Genomic DNA, 15,616 nt, shown 5'->3' on the forward strand with positions numbered 1-15,616 from the left:
GAAAGCCTGTGAGAGTGAAAGCAAGGTAGAACTGGGGTCCAAAGGGAGGGAGTAAACTAGAAACCATGTTAATTTGTATTTCTGGAGAATGTGCCTGCAGTTGACATATAACTTGCTTTAAACATGTTTGTAACCTGCTTAAAAGCTTTGGGTTTGGGTGGTGGTTTTTCATTTGAGAGAAAAGATTTAGGAAGACAATATAGCTCTGGGGCACAAGCATGGCTACCTACAGTAGTCAGGTCTGAAAGGAAAAAAAGTGATGCAACCAGCTGGGTACTTTGGAAATTACATGCCCAGTGACAAAGGGCAGCTCCTAACACAGCATCATTCAGTTATCCCCCACCAGGAAGGTTAGCCCCTGTCACCAGGTTTTTAGATTTTCCCAGAGAAACCAAGAGTTTGGAATTTTATGTGAATCTTCCTACCTTTTAAACGTTAGTAACAAAGTCATTTTTTTCCCCCCAAAATCACCATGGAAAACAAAAAGTGGGCTATTTTAGGCCTGTGGACTTTTCCATTTGCAGCAAGTATCAGGATGGAGAGAAAAATGCACAACCTAGGAGTTAGGTGGCTCAGTTGAATAACACTGCCAGTTCTAGTGCCAGACACAGTATTTGCCATGGAGAACATTTTCAATGTGTTTTGTTTTGTTTTTGAGGCAGAGTCTCATTCCATTGCCCCCGGCTGTAGTACAGTGGTGTCATCATGGTTCACTGCAGCCTCAGCTTCCCAAGCTCAAGTGATCCTCCTGTCTAAGCCTCCTAAGGAACTGGTAGTACAGGCATGCACCACCATGCCTGGCTAGTTTTAAAAAAATTTCTGTAGAGACAAGATCTTGCTCTTGCTCAAGCTGGTCTTGAACTCCTGGACTTAAGCAATCCTCCTGCTTTGGCCTCCCAAAGTGCTGGGATTACAGGTGTGAGCCATTGTGCCCCAGCCTCAACATGTTTTTATTGAATAAATAAACCAGCTGAGATAAACCTCTCTTGGTTTTCAGTCTTTTCTTATCTAGTATGGAGAGATTGGACTCAGCCTTCAAGGTTTCAGGTTGTTTTTTGTTTGTTTTGTTTTGTTTTTGTTTTTGTTTTTCCAGCTCTAATTTATAAGATCACAGCTCCTTGTGTTTTCCTTGTAGGACTCATTTCTCTAGCCCCTTTTCTTTCCTCTTATGCCCTCTCCAAGAACCTAGGGTGCCAGTCTCACATTAGAGGTTGGTGACTTTGCCTAGAAGTTAAGAAGTTTTAATAGATAAAAGTAAGTTTATACTGTTAAAAACCAGACTGACTTGGTGTAGACTTTTTGCTTTCCATTATTGTGATCAGTAGGTTTATACTTAATTTTGACAGACTGGATGACATAACAAGAGGTGATTCGGATTATGCCTTAAATTGCAGCAAGGTCTGAATCTTAAAAGAACACAGAAATGTTACTCTTAGAAAATAAGCCATTTTCCCTGTAAAAGCCAATATAACACTGCCCAGGTAGCAGTGTAGGATTTTCTCTATTTAAAATGAATGAAGGGATGTTTTTGAACCCTTGAGGTTTCTGCAGTATATTCTTTTATAACACATTCTGGTGATAGCTCTACTTTTAAAATACGTTTTTGCTATCTTGGACAAGATCATTTTTTGTTGCAGTTATCACATTTCAGTTCAAAAAAATTAAGCTCATAAAAAGGAGGGCCATTTACCCTAGATGCCAGGGGATTCTTAGAACCCTAGGGAACCTGGGGAAGGAAGTGCTCTGGGCCACTCAGGGGATATGGCAGCAAGAGGAAAGCCCAAGAACACTCCTAGGAAGAGACTGTTTCTTTCTTTCCCTCTCTCTCTTTCTCTCCGTCTCTCTCTTGTTTTTTCTCCTGGGAGAAATGGGAGATAAATGGCCTCTTGGGTCAGATTCACTCTTGAGTAGCATATTCATTCTTTCGTTCTGTCTTTGCTGTCTTTTTCCTCTTGACTGAGAGAGCACTTATAGGTAGCTTGCAGCCTCCACCAGACTAGACCCTCTTCATCTCACTTTCCTGTTCTAAGAAGAAAACATTGAATGTCTCAGTTTGTGTTGTGTGTGCAGCTTTGACCAAGATGGGAGTAAGTAGTCTGTAGCACTATAGTACAAGTATGATTTGGCATGGAGTTGAGAATTACATAGTGCTTAGAAAAAAGGGTCTACATAGGCTAGGAAGCTCCTCTAGGAGAGAGATGTCTTCTGTAATCTCCTCCCTCCCCTTTAAAACAAAAAAGAGTAAATAAATTTATGTTTCAAGTTATGTCTTTTTTCCTTCTCTCCCATTGCTAACTGACCATCATTTAAAGAAATATTTTTAAAAAGTATATTTATTGAATGCTTATTACATAGTTCTTGGATGAATAAAAGATATCAACTATAATGATTCTAAGAAAATGTTCCCAGTCTATTTAAAATGATTTCTTTTTAACAATTTCTCTTTGCAAAACAAAATTAAGTTGCCATTTAGGCAGTTTGGTGTACTGGAAAGGGAACTAAATATCACCAAAGGCCTGGATTCTGGTTACGGTTTTACACCACTTGTTTGCTAGGTAATCTTGAGCAAATTATGACCTTTCTCAGTCTGTTTCCTCAGTAGTAAAATGGAGCTCATAGTAACAGCTCTTTTGAACACAGGGTTATTGGAAGATCAAATGAGAGAATACAGGCAAGCATATAATAGGTTTTTTTCCCTACTAAAAAAAGGTTCTTGACCCCTATTCTAAGTAGAGAAGCTACTGTTTTTAAATGCTTATTTTTAGTAACTGCAACTATCATTTTTCTCTTAAGAATCAGATTTCCTATAAAGCATTTTTACAGTATGGAGTAAGTGATGAATTCTTTTAAAACCAAACTATCCTGAAAGAGATTTCATAGTACTCTGAATCTGATGACTTCCTTGGATACTTTGGAGAAATAGCAGCAGTGTCCAGATGGAAAATTGAAAAATGGCTTGACCTAGTGAAATAAGATCAAGTACAGAGTCTAATCTGATGCCGGTGTTGTTCCGCTTTCACCTTCTGTCTACTCTGAAGGAGTCACCATCAGGGTGGTGAATGCTTATCTTGAATATAACATCTTTATTGACTGTGTCTATCATGGCAATCTGTAATTAGCTTTGAGTGATTTTTGCCTAGCTATAAAGTATTTAGGATTCAAAGAAATGCCTTTTGGCTCAGGACAGACATGTTAAACAAGAAAACAGCTCTTATTGGAAATAAGGCAGAAAAGGAGCACTAAATGGAAATCAGAAATTTTAAAAAGAAAGGAGACTGGGAAAGAATTAGAAATCTGAAGAGAAACATCTGGTTTATAAAGATTGTAGGAATTATTTTAAGCATTACTGAATAACATTTTGAGTGAATAAAATGGATACTTTTAAAAAGTGAGAGGGAAGCAATATGACCTAATAAAGATAAGTATGAATACATGTTCAAAACATGGCATAGAATTTTAGCCACTGATTTTCAGAGATGCCTTATTAGTATCTTAGGATCTCAGGCCATAGAAATATTTGGGTTACCATCTTAGAGTACATGAAAATAAATAAAAGTTAAGCAAAGCAATGCTATCTCCTCCACATCTTACTGTATAGCCAGTGAGGATTATAGGGAGAGAAATATATGAGCAGTGAATTTTTCATATGAACTCAGCCTGTCTTGTGCTTTGTACCTTGACAACATCTGTCCCATAGCTGTGTCATTGCCCATATTTGCTGCTTTTTCTCTTCTGCTGCATGTCAGATTTGAAGACTAGCTTATTTTCTAACTTTGGTTTCTGTAATTCTTTGACTCCTTAACTCATTTGCTCCTCCACAAATTAATTAAAAAGTAGCTACATTTTACCTGAAATACATATGCATACAACTGTGAAGATAATGGAGCACATAGTTTCTTTGTGCTTTTTAGGAAGATGGTTTAATTGAATTTTTGTTTTCTGTTGAAGTAGTAAAAATTGCTTTTATAAACTGCTGAATGATAAGGACAGCGTGAGCTCTCCAAATAATAATCTTAGTCAGTGTGTACTTTTAAAATCTGTGATTTGACAGGTTTCATAGGAGCAGACTTTCTGAATCACCATTTTAAAAATTAAGTGGAAACTCATTAGTGGCAAATTACATACAGTGATTTTAAGCCCCAGGAGGCTAACTCTGTGTACATATTGAATAGCCATTTGTTCTTAGTTTATTGTAAATATAGCCAATTAAGTTCATTGTTAAAAAAAAAAAAAAAAGAAACAAAAAACAAATCGCATTTGTTATAAAATTGGTAAAATGTCTTGTAATTTAACAGTTTGACATCGCAAAGCGCATATAATAATTTTGGAATATCTGGCAACCAATGAGATTGTATGTTTCTGATTAGCTTTGTCTATCCACTGTTTTATTCATTTGCCTTTTTTCTGTTTTTTTAGATCTGAACAGAATTAAGAAGAACGAGCTTTCACAATTGCAGCAGATGAAGATCCATTGTTAAATCGATCAGGATTTTTGGCCTACCCTCCAAAGAAAAGGTAACTGGCTGTTCTGATATAGCAAGCACAGCTGAGTAAATACAGTGCTTCCAGTTATAATAGAGTTTGAGTTTTACCACAGGATGATAGTTTTTTAATTTTAATGCATCTGAGTAAGATCTTAAATGTTAAATGTAACCCTGAATATGATCTTAGAAAAATAAAATGACAATGAATTTAGGAGTATGATATTATTATGTGTTTGTTTCTCAACACAAAAACTGCTAGATAACATCCCCTCCAAATTTGTTAAAATTACAGGAAGACTTTAGATACAGAATCCTCCTTCTCTTCCAGTCTATACCCACTTTTTTCTGGGAAGTGATCCAAAAATGTGCTCTTGTTTCTTTCCAGCACCATTCTCCCAGCTCCTGTTTTCTTGTCTTTCCCTGTAATGTAGACCCAGCTGCTTAGGGCAGGGGAGATCCTAAGCAAGATTGTAAAACAGTCAAGCGTTTTTCAGGGACACCTTCTGGGCCTAGTGCCTTTGCCCAGGCTGCCATACAGCTCTGTGGTAATGAGGAGTCTCTGATAATTACAAAAATAGCAGCCATCATTAATGGAGTTTCTTTTTTTTTTTTTTTGAGACAGAGTCTCACTCTGTCACCCAGGCTGGAGTGCAGTGGCGTGATCTCGGCTCACTGCAACTTCCATCTCCTAGGTTCATGTGATTTTTGTGCCTCAGCCTCCTGAGTAGCTGGGACTACATGTGCACACCATTACTTAAACCTGGCTAATTTTTCTATTTTTAGTAGAGATGGGGTTTCGCCATGTTAGCCAGGCTGGTCTCGAACTCTTGACTTCAAGTGATCCACTCGCCTTGCCGTCCCAAAGTGCTGGGATTATAGACATGAGCCTCCAATGCTTGGCACGTGAATGAAGTTTCTCACTGGATGTGCACCATTGTACGTTTATTGTTTGGGGAGGGTAGTGACAAACTTTCACATGATATGAAGCAGGAAATTCCTGGAGGAAATTTGATTTAAAAAAAAAAAAAGGCTGAATATAGTGGCTCATGCCTGTAATCCCAGGACTTTGGGAGGCTGAGGTGGAAGGACTGCTTGAGCCCTGGAGTTTGAGACCAGCCTGGCCAATATAGCTACACCCCCATCTCTACAAAAAAATTTTAAAACTTAGCCAAGCACGTTGGTGCATGCCAGCTACTCAGGAGGCTGCGGTCGGAGGATTGTTTGAGCTCAAGAGCTTGAGGCAGCAGTTACTGATGGTGCTGCTGCTGCACACCAGCCTGAGTAACAGCAAGGCCTTATCTTTAAAAAGAAGCAAATTAAAAAAAAATTATCTTCTTACTTCTGAAAGGAATGAGATAGCTTATAAGTTAAGTTGCAGTTTAAGATGAATCATTAAAGAATAAAACAGAACAGAATCGAAATAAGACCAAAGGAGTTTCAGCCCCTGGAATCAATCATCTTATATACTTAGGCAATAAATGTGATGCCACAATCAAGTTTTAGGCAACTGTAGCAAAAATGGTAGCATTTCAGACAACATGTGAAAGATAACATTTTTACCAATATCAATCTGAAACAGCTTCACAAAGTGTGTTTTAGTACGGTTTAGATGTTTAAAAGAACAAGAGTTTGGGAAGCTGTGAAGTCTTGACCTTATAAACAGTCCCTTAAAATTTTCTGGACTGAAGCTGAAGGGCCATAATGCAGAGATACCTTTCAGTGATCATTGAAGTCATCGCATTGGATGTTGCTCATTGTGTCATGTCTGTAAGGTGCCAGAGAAGAGAGAATCAGGCTTTCCTCTATGGTGTCCAGTCACTAACAATGTAGAGGTATTGGGAGAAGTTAGAAGAAAACATGTTTGGCAGAATGCCAGAGGAGCTCTTTAGTGCGTAGTTTATGGAGTTTCCACTGTGTGCATGGAGATTGTCCCTGGGAGGAAAAGAAGACTAGGAGGTGATTTACATGGAATACAGTGATGACTTGTGCTTTTTTGAATATTATACCAATGAAAAGATTATTATGATGCCAGGAAGTAAATGACCAAGAGGCAGAGAAAGAAGAGGAGTCACAAATTCAAAAGTCTGTAGAGGCCAGAGAGACCAGGGAAGGGAATAAAGTAAGCTAGGTGGAACTGTGAGAAACCATCCAGTCCATCATCCATCTAATGTGGCAACCCATTCTCAGCATCAACAGATTGTAGGCCCAATATCTGTTCGTTCAACAAAGATTTATTGGTTGCCAACCTATGTGCTGTGTTCTCTTCTGGGCACTGGGGATAAATTACTATATCAAAAGGACAAATATCACTGCCATTGAATTGACACTTATTTTGTCTTAAGTAAAAATTGGATATGTTTATCATGTACAGTGTATTCTTTTAAAATATGTATTCATTGTGCAGTGGCTTAAATCAAGCTAATTAACGTAGGCATTACTTCTCATGCTTATCATTTTTTGATTGTGAGAACACTTATTTTGTCTCTTTGTAATTTGCAAGAATGCTAGACATTGTTATTAACTATAGTAAGCATGTTTTGCAGTTGATTTCTTGAACTCCTTCTTCCTAACTGAAATTTTGTACCTTTTGACTAACTCTCCCTAAACCCCTCACCTCTATCCTCTGGTAACCACCATTCTATTCTCTACTTCCATGAATTCAACTTTTTAAGATTTCACATATAAGTAAGATTGTATGCTGTTTGTCTTTCTGGGCCTGGCTTATTTCACTTAACATAATATCCTCCAAGTTCATCTATGTTTCTGCAAATGACAAGAGTTCCCTTTAAAAAAAAAATAGAGACAGGGGTCTCTGGCCTAGGCTAGTTTGGAACTCCTGAACCCTGGGCTCAAGTGTTCCTCCCACCTTGGCCTTCCAGAGTGCTAGGATTACAGTTGTGAGCTACCACATCTGGCTGGATTTCCTTCTTTTTAAAGATTGAATAGTATTCCATTGTATGTGTGTATATTACACAGTGGAATATTATTTAGCCATAAAAATAAAGAAGTATTGATAACATGCTTCAGCATGGATAAAGCTTGACAACATTTTGTTAAATGAAGGAAGCAAAACACAAAAGACCGCATATTATGTGGTTCCGTTTATATGCAATATTCAGAATAGGCACATCCATAGAGACAGAAAGCAGATGTAGTTTTCGGGGTTGGGGAGAGAATGTGGGCTGTAACTGCTTAATGAGTACAGGGTTTCCTTTTGGACTTATGAAAATGTTCTGGAACTATATAGTGATGTTGGTTGTACTACATTGTGAATCTATTAAATGTCATTAAATTGTACACTTTAAAATGGTTAAAGGCCTGGTGCAGTGGCTCAAACCTGTAAAGCCAGCACTTTGGGAGGCCAAAGCAGGACAGTTACTTGAGTCCAGGAGTTTGAGACCAGCCTGGGCAACATTTGAAACCCCATCTCTACAAGAACGTAAAAAAATTAGCTAGGTGTGGTGGCATGTGCCTGTAGTCTGTCTCATCTACTTGGGAGCTGAAGTGGGAGGATCACTGGAGTCTTGGAGGTTGAGGCTGTAGTGAGCCATGATTGCACCAGCTGGATTGCACTTGAGCCTGGGCAACAGAGTGAGACCCTGTCTCAAAATAAATAAATAATAATAAAATGATGAAAATGGTGAATTTTATGTTATGTGAATTGTATTAAAAAATATGGCATTTAGAAAGACTTTCAGGAATGTGTACTTTATGTCTTGGATGTGAGAAGCTGGTTTAGCTAGAGTGGAGTCTTTGTAACGGGGAATGGTGGATGGTAAGGGTGGGAAAAGGTTTGGCTAGATATTGAAAGATACTGACTGGCCAAGGAGTTTAGCAGCTGTAAATATAGCACCATATACTCCATGAGGAAGAAGAAAACTCAAGAGAGGTTGATGATCTGGGAATCCCAGCTAAAGATTGGGTTTCAAGCAAAGGAAGTGGCCTGTAGTTTTATCAGTCTGTGCCCTTGCTACTCACCTAAAAAGAGTTTTGTGACAATGTCACGAAAGTTTCAATATTAGTTTAGAGTTTCTTCTTCTTCTAAAAAAATCCTTATAAAAGGACAATTATCTTTTAAAATAATCATCCTGACTATAAAACTGTGTTGATAAAAAAATCTAAACATTATATAAATATGTATGTTAATAAAAAGTTCCTTTAAGTTTAAAGAATTAAAGCACCTTTAATTCTTTTACCCCTTGCTTCTCATATGGTAAATCCAGAGTAATCTAGATGGTTTTTCGCATAGACTTAGCATCATCATCATCATCATCACTTTTTCACAAAAATAAGCACATATTATTCATAGTGTTTTGCATGTTTCTTTAAGAAATGTTTATTTTGGCTGTCTTTGTACTTCTTTCTTTTGGACCATTACATTATATGCTATTTTATTTGTAAAAACAAACAAAAAGTAGAAAAGTAAAGGCCACATACCTCTGTTAGAGGATGAGTTGTTATAAAATGTAAGAGTAGCTAACACATACTGAGCACTTAATATGTGCCAGGCACTATTCTGAACATATTAATTTATTGACTCTTCATAAGTTGATGAGGTAGGTATTATTGTTACCTTCCTTTTACGGATGAGCTAACTGAGGTACAGATGAAAAAATTATCCTGCCAACATCCAGAGTTAGGTGGTGGCAGAGATGGGTTCCACGACCAGCTTCATCTCCAACTCGTGGTTCCCATGAGGAATGCTGTGGTTGGTGGTGTCAGATTTTACTTAGGGTTTTTTTTTTTTCCCAAGAAAAATCAGTCTGGAATTTTTTGTGAAATTTTTCAAGTTTTAATATTGGCTTAAAAATTAGCTTTATTGAGATGTAATTCAAATGCCATAAATTTACTCCTTTAAACTGTACATTTAATGGTTTTTGGTGTATTTACACTATTGTATAACTGTTTCTTTTATCTAGGTCAAAAACATTTTTAGCATCCACAAAGGAGACCCCATCCCATTCCTAAGCAGTCCTCCATCTTCTCTTCCTTCAGCTCCTGGAAACCACTAATTTGCTCTCTCTCCCTATAGATTTGCCTATTCTGGATAATTCACCTAAATGAAATCATATAATGTGTGACCTGTTTGTCTTCTTTCATTTAGCATAATGTTTTCAAGATTCATTCATGTTGGAGCATGTATCAGTGCTTCATTCATTTTATAGGTGAAGAAATTTTTTTTTGTGTGTGTGTGTGGAGGGGACGGAGTCTCGTTCTGTTGCCCAGGCTGGAGTGCAGTAGCATGATCTTGGCTTACATCAACCTCTACCTCCTGGGTTCAAGCAATTCTCCTGCCTCAGCATCCTGAGTAGTTGGGACTGCAGGCACGTGCCACCATTCTTGGCTAATTTTTTTATGTTTTTAGTGGAGACAGGGTTTCACAATGTTGGCCAGGCTGGTCTTGAACTCTTGACCTTGTGATCTGCCCACCAGCGTCCCAAAGTGCTGGGATTACAGGCATGAGCCACTGTGCCTGGCAATAATATTCTTTGTATAGATATACCACAGTTTGTTTATTCATTTGTTGATGGACATGTGGACTTTTGGGAATAATGCTGCTAAAGAGTATTAGTGTACAAATATCTGTTTGAGACTCTGCTTTCAGCTCTTTTGAGTATATACCTAAAAGTGGAATTGCTGGATCATATGCTAATTCTGTGTTTAACCTTTTGAATAACTACCACTGTTTTCCACAGTGGCTGTACTATTTTCCTTTCCTGCCAGCAATGTATGAGCATTCCAGTTTTTTCATATCCTTACTAACACTCATCATTTTCTGTTCTTTTGTTGTTATTGTTGTTTATTACAGCCATCCTAGTGGGTGAGAGGTGGTATCTCTGATTTTGATTTGCATTTTCCTAATGACTAGTGACGTTGAACTTCTTTTGTTGCTGTTGTTGTTAATTTACTGAGCTGGAAGAGTTCTTTCTACATTCTAGAGTCAAGTCCCTTATCAGATACATGATTTGCAAAAATGTGTAGGTTCTGTGGGTTTTCATTTTCTTGATGGTATCCTTTGAAACACAGAAGTTTAATTTTGATGAAGTTGAATTTACCCATTTGGCTCTGTTTTTAAAAAGAAATGACCTGATGAGTCAGATTCCAGTCCACCAACTGCCCACTTGTGATTGCTGCTCTGCTGCCACTGCCCCAGAAACCATTTGGAAAAATCCTCATACTTTTTGAAAACACCTGTTTTCTGAAGAGACGAAGTGAGCTCTGGAAGGCAGAAAAGGCAGATTTCTCACCAGGAGCAGTTTTGTTTTGGTTCCCCTTTTCCACTCCTGAAGTTCCTTCAATTAGAATACCTTAATGTAGACATGGAGGCATAGAGTAGGAATTGGACAGAGGATTAAGATCTCTAGGTTTCGAAGATTTTATGTTGAACAAAAGAGAATATTGGTTAAAATAAAAGAATAAATTGGTGAATAAAAGAATAAATATTTGCCTTGAGCCATAGATGATGTCCTTTAAAATCAGAATGGCCATGAGAGTGTAGTTAGTAATTGTGTGTTTCTAGGAAGAAAGGTTTATGGACCAGTACATCTAGAAGTCATTTGGGGTAAGGTCAGTACAGAGAATTGTATTCATTCATAGTCATTCACACACATTAGTGAAAAATAGTTAAATCTGCAGGACTTTACCTCTATCAAGAAAAGGAAAGCTTTACTTTGGAGATAGAAAGGAAATGCAAGTTTTTGTAGAACAGACTCTTTTGAGAAGCAATACAAACACAGATAGGCTCCTGCATCACAGTGCAAAGAAGGAATGTGGAAAATGAAGGGTGCTATGTTTGCTGGATCTGTGGCTTTGCTTAGAGCTGGACCTTGGCTGAGGAAGGGAGGAAGAAACATCTCTGTTGTTCCTTCCCTCTTATACTAACACACCTGCACTGTTAGTCCTTGGGTTCCACCCAAAGGCATTTTGCTGACCAGTTTGGAGACATGGTTACAACTCATCCTGTGGTTGGTGTGAAGGTGGATTCCAGGTTCCAAATAACACCCTTATGTTGGGAATGCAAACTGTTGATCTCTGGGAGACTAAATATATGTCTCATTGTCACCTTGATTTCAGAGCATATACTCTTAACTCTAATCCATGAAACCTTGTGTTATAAAGGTGGGGATGAGTTCCCATGTGCTTAGAGGGTTCAGGAAAGAGTTTGTTAAAGAAATGGAATTTGTGGAAGAACTTTGATTGAACAGTAGGATTTCAGCTAAGGGAGGGAAACTGTTACAGATGGAATGACCTATATGAGCGAAGGCTTGGAAGCTGGTATTTGGATGGGGTTGGGATGGGGGCATGTTTGAAGTTCTGAATTTGTCATGTGGGCTGGACCATGGTTTACCTGCAGGTGGCAACTTAACACTGTAGAAGTGGTGGAGTTGAGGCAAGGCAGACTGTAGAGGACTTTGAATGCTAGGAGAGAAGTTTTTATTTATTTCATTGGGGAGCCCCTAAAAATGTTAGAGCAAACACTAACATGGCTAAAGCCATACTTCAGCAAGATTGGTCTGATAGTATAGCATACATAGATTAGAATTAGGGCTTACTATGTGACAAGCATGGTGCCAATAATAATAGCTGACACAGTGTGGTTTTGCACTGTTAATTTCTTATTTTTTCTCATACTCTTATAGATGTAGAAACAGGTACAGAGAGGCTAAGTGAGTGATTTCCCCAGAGTTATACAGCTCATAGTGGTAGAAGTGGGAGTCAGCCTGGGCAGAGAGGCCCTAGAATCCATGCTCTTAATGGCTGAGCCCCAAAAATGGTGATGCTTACTGCCACTTCAGTGAAAGCACTGTCAGTGCAAAGGTATATAGGAAATTATGTGTAATAGTGTGTGTAATCTGCAGTTCATGGCAGCTGAGGCAGTACACTAGAACTCTATAGTCAACTTCCTTTTATAGCTGAATATTGGTTCAAATTTTCCATTCCTTGTCTTTTTTTTGTTTTAAACAGGGTCTTGCTCTGTCATCCAGGCTAGAGTACAGTGGCATGATCTCAGTTCACTGAAGCCTCAATCTCCCAAACTTAAGCAATCCTTCTACCTCAGCCTCCCAAGTAGCTGGGACTATAGGCACATGCTGCATGTCTGGCTGGTTTTTTTTTTTTTTTTTAAATTAAATTTTTACTAGAGATGATGCCTCACTATGTTGCCCAGACTGATCTCTAACTCCTGAGCTTTGGCCCCTCAAAGTGTGAGGATTACAGGCATCAGCCCATCATGCCCAGCCTCCATTCCTTTTCTATAACTTAAAACCTTCTATTTTTAAAAAACTCCTCAGCCTAAGGACTTTAAATCAACATTTCAAATCAAGTTTGTCATAAAACTACAAGCCAGTTTGAAATCTTTAGAAACGCTAGGCATTATTAATTAGCTTTTATGTTATAATTTATTACCTTTAATGTGTGTATTTTTAAATTTTCTTCTATTTTCAAACAATTTACTATTAGTGGTGAATATTTCTTTGGGAGAATTCATATGTACATCCACACGTATGATTAAGAAAACAATAAAAAATTCAAGGCTTTGAAATATTTAGCAAGTGATACATTTTACTGTAGAATGAGTATGTGTACAGGTTAAGTTTTTAAAAAGCTATTTATATCTTTAAGTCCTCACTGTTGCAGCTGTCATTATTCCTAATTTTGCACTTGATTGCTGTCAATTCCAGCCACTGAGCTGATGAATTCAATTTACTCTTTCACTGTTCTCCCTCTACTGGAATACTGATATTCATGACAAACTGTAAGGTATTTCACTAGAGGGAGCACAGTTAAGGAAAGGCTTACCCCTTGTGCAGAATACTGCCATGGCTCTCTTTGGAGAAGAAAGAAGGAAAGGAAAAGATGTGGTCAGAGGAATGAGAGAGGATTTGAACAAAGGCTCAGCCAATTTTAGGAGGATATGAAGAAACCAAAGCCAACACATTCCTAATTTAGTGGATCTGAGTTTCTTGTTACTAAAATGACTTCAGTTCTTTGGGGTTGATAATGGAGAATCTCTGTTACAAACCCTGTAATTTACACAGATAAATATACTGTAGTTACTGTTTTTCAAGTTTATTAAAATGTTGTATTGGAACTGGTGGTTTTTTCCCAATTAAAAATGGTTGTGTAGGATCTTGTATCTTAGAAATGTTTTGGGTTGTTTTAGCCTTTTTACATTAAACTGGATTTAATGTTGGAAAGGTCAACCTTTTTGATTTTTGGTTTTTGTACATTGTGATACCTTTGGCCTTTGAACAAAACATTTTATGAGAGCAAAGAATCCTTTTTGTAAAGAGAGACTTACTACTCTTGGCATCTACTGAGAACATCCCTAAATTTGGATGATGAGATAAGACCACATTTTAAATACGTCCTTGGAAGAGATGAAATGCACAAAATTTGCAGTACTTCACCTTTGACAGCCCAGTTCTTAAGCCATATACAATCTAGTTGGTGGTGACAGCTTTTTTCCACGAGAGTGTTTTGATGAATTGTTTCCCCTTCTTCCTACTTTTCTCACATACTCAGTGAAATTACTATCTTGTGTTTACCCTGGTGCCTAGCAGAGTGCCTGGTCTGTAGCAGGCAATCAGGAATTGTTGGATAAATTGAATGCTCATTACTCAAGCCTTATAAAATGAATATTACTTCAGTGTGCAGACAGTGAAGTTCCGTAGAGTTACGAGGCATCCTCAGAAATGCACTGGCAGAAGCACTGATTGATATTATACAGGCATAGTACTATATTAAAATAACATATTACATGAATATAAATTGTATTGGCTTGGTGTGGTGGCTCCTGTCTGTAATCCCAACACTTTGGGAGGCCAAGGCGGGAGGACTGCTTGAGCTCAGGAATTTGAGACCAGCCTGGGCAACACAGTGAGACCTCGTCATCTCTACACACACACACACACACACACACACGCGCACACACACACACACACAAAATTTATATATATTTATATTCTTGTATTTTATATATAAATACATTTATATATAAATATTCTTATATTTGGTGGTATGGGAAGGGGATTATCTAGGTAAGAGGTCATCAAGTTCTTTACTGTGGGGCTGTAGGTAATAAAAGTAAGATTGGCTTTCTGTTGTACTCTTGCTTATAAACAGCGTGCTTTTCATAAAGAACACTTTTTAAAGTTACCAAAATGCATATATCAAATGCACTGTCTCAGCTTGCAGTTTTGACTTTTTCTGGTGACTCATTCCAACTTTAAGGAAACCTCTAACAGCTGTGGATAACAGAACATTTCTAGGAGTTAGGTCTTTTTTATGGGTGAAGAGTAGGTAAAATGAATTGGCTGCAGCAAAAGGGAATTGGATGGAGCAGTACCAGGAATTGCTCATCAGTCTCTTGTCCCCATATCCTCTTCAGTTTGATAGTAAGTTTCTTAAAGGAGCTCAGTTTGATATAAGACACTTATTTATAGTGCTTATTTATGAGATTTCTCAATAATTGGTAGCTGCTATTAGTTTTGAGTATTGAGGTACTCAATAATTGGTAGCTGCTATTAGTAATAATTTCCCTTAACTATCATAATGCCAAGAGGATACTTAATATTTTTCATTTTAAACTCTGTTGTGTTTTCTTTATTAAACTAATCAAAAACTCTGAAGAAGAAATAGGTATCGAGCAGGAATTGGGAAAGAAGTTGAAGTACTCTAAATTGCTATGTTGATCCCCATTGGCTACAAGTCATATTAATGAATCTTGAAATAGTTTCACATGAAAAAGAGGAAAATCAAGCAATGTCTTGAGGAAGTAGGACCATACTTCATGTTTGCCATTCTCCTTATTTTTGTTCTCACTGCACTTTCAGGGATCTGAAGAGCTGTACTCAACAAGCAAGCTCTCTGTTATCTATATGGCTTGGTGGCTGCAAGCTTTTCTTTTCAATGGAAGCTTCAAATGCCATTAAAATGCAAATTTTTATTTTTCTTAAGTGTAGAATTTCAAAATTCCAAGTAATTAATAAATTATGTACTTCAGGAGAACAGAGAGGTTGCGTGTTTACATATAATTACTCAGATATTACAGTGATTTGGAATGAATGAAAAATTGAAAATCTGCACAAAGGTCATCTAAGCTATGTAAAAAGTTAGGAGGGAACTCGATT

At 37.6% G+C, this 15,616-nt stretch overlaps 1 protein-coding gene across 2 annotated transcripts in view; it reads left to right on the forward strand.

Moving 5' to 3' along the window:
• The first annotated feature begins 4,236 nt into the window (after window positions 1-4,236).
• Window positions 4,237-15,616, forward strand: part of ATXN7 (ataxin 7) — a 115,935-nt gene continuing 104,555 nt past the window's right edge. Inside the window, exon 1 of one of the 2 annotated variants that reach the window (XM_064367308.1) lies at window positions 4,237-4,515. The gene's annotated coding sequence lies outside the window, so the exon portion shown is untranslated. The remainder of the gene's footprint in view (window positions 4,516-15,616) is intronic. The other variant, XM_064367309.1, reaches the window with a different exon arrangement.

The sequence above is a fragment of the Aotus nancymaae genome, unplaced genomic scaffold (genome assembly GCF_030222135.1).
Source record: "Aotus nancymaae isolate 86718 unplaced genomic scaffold, 86718_ANA_hifiasm-v0.15.2.pri h1tg000067l, whole genome shotgun sequence".
NCBI classification, from domain to species: Eukaryota; Metazoa; Chordata; class Mammalia; order Primates; family Aotidae; genus Aotus; species Aotus nancymaae.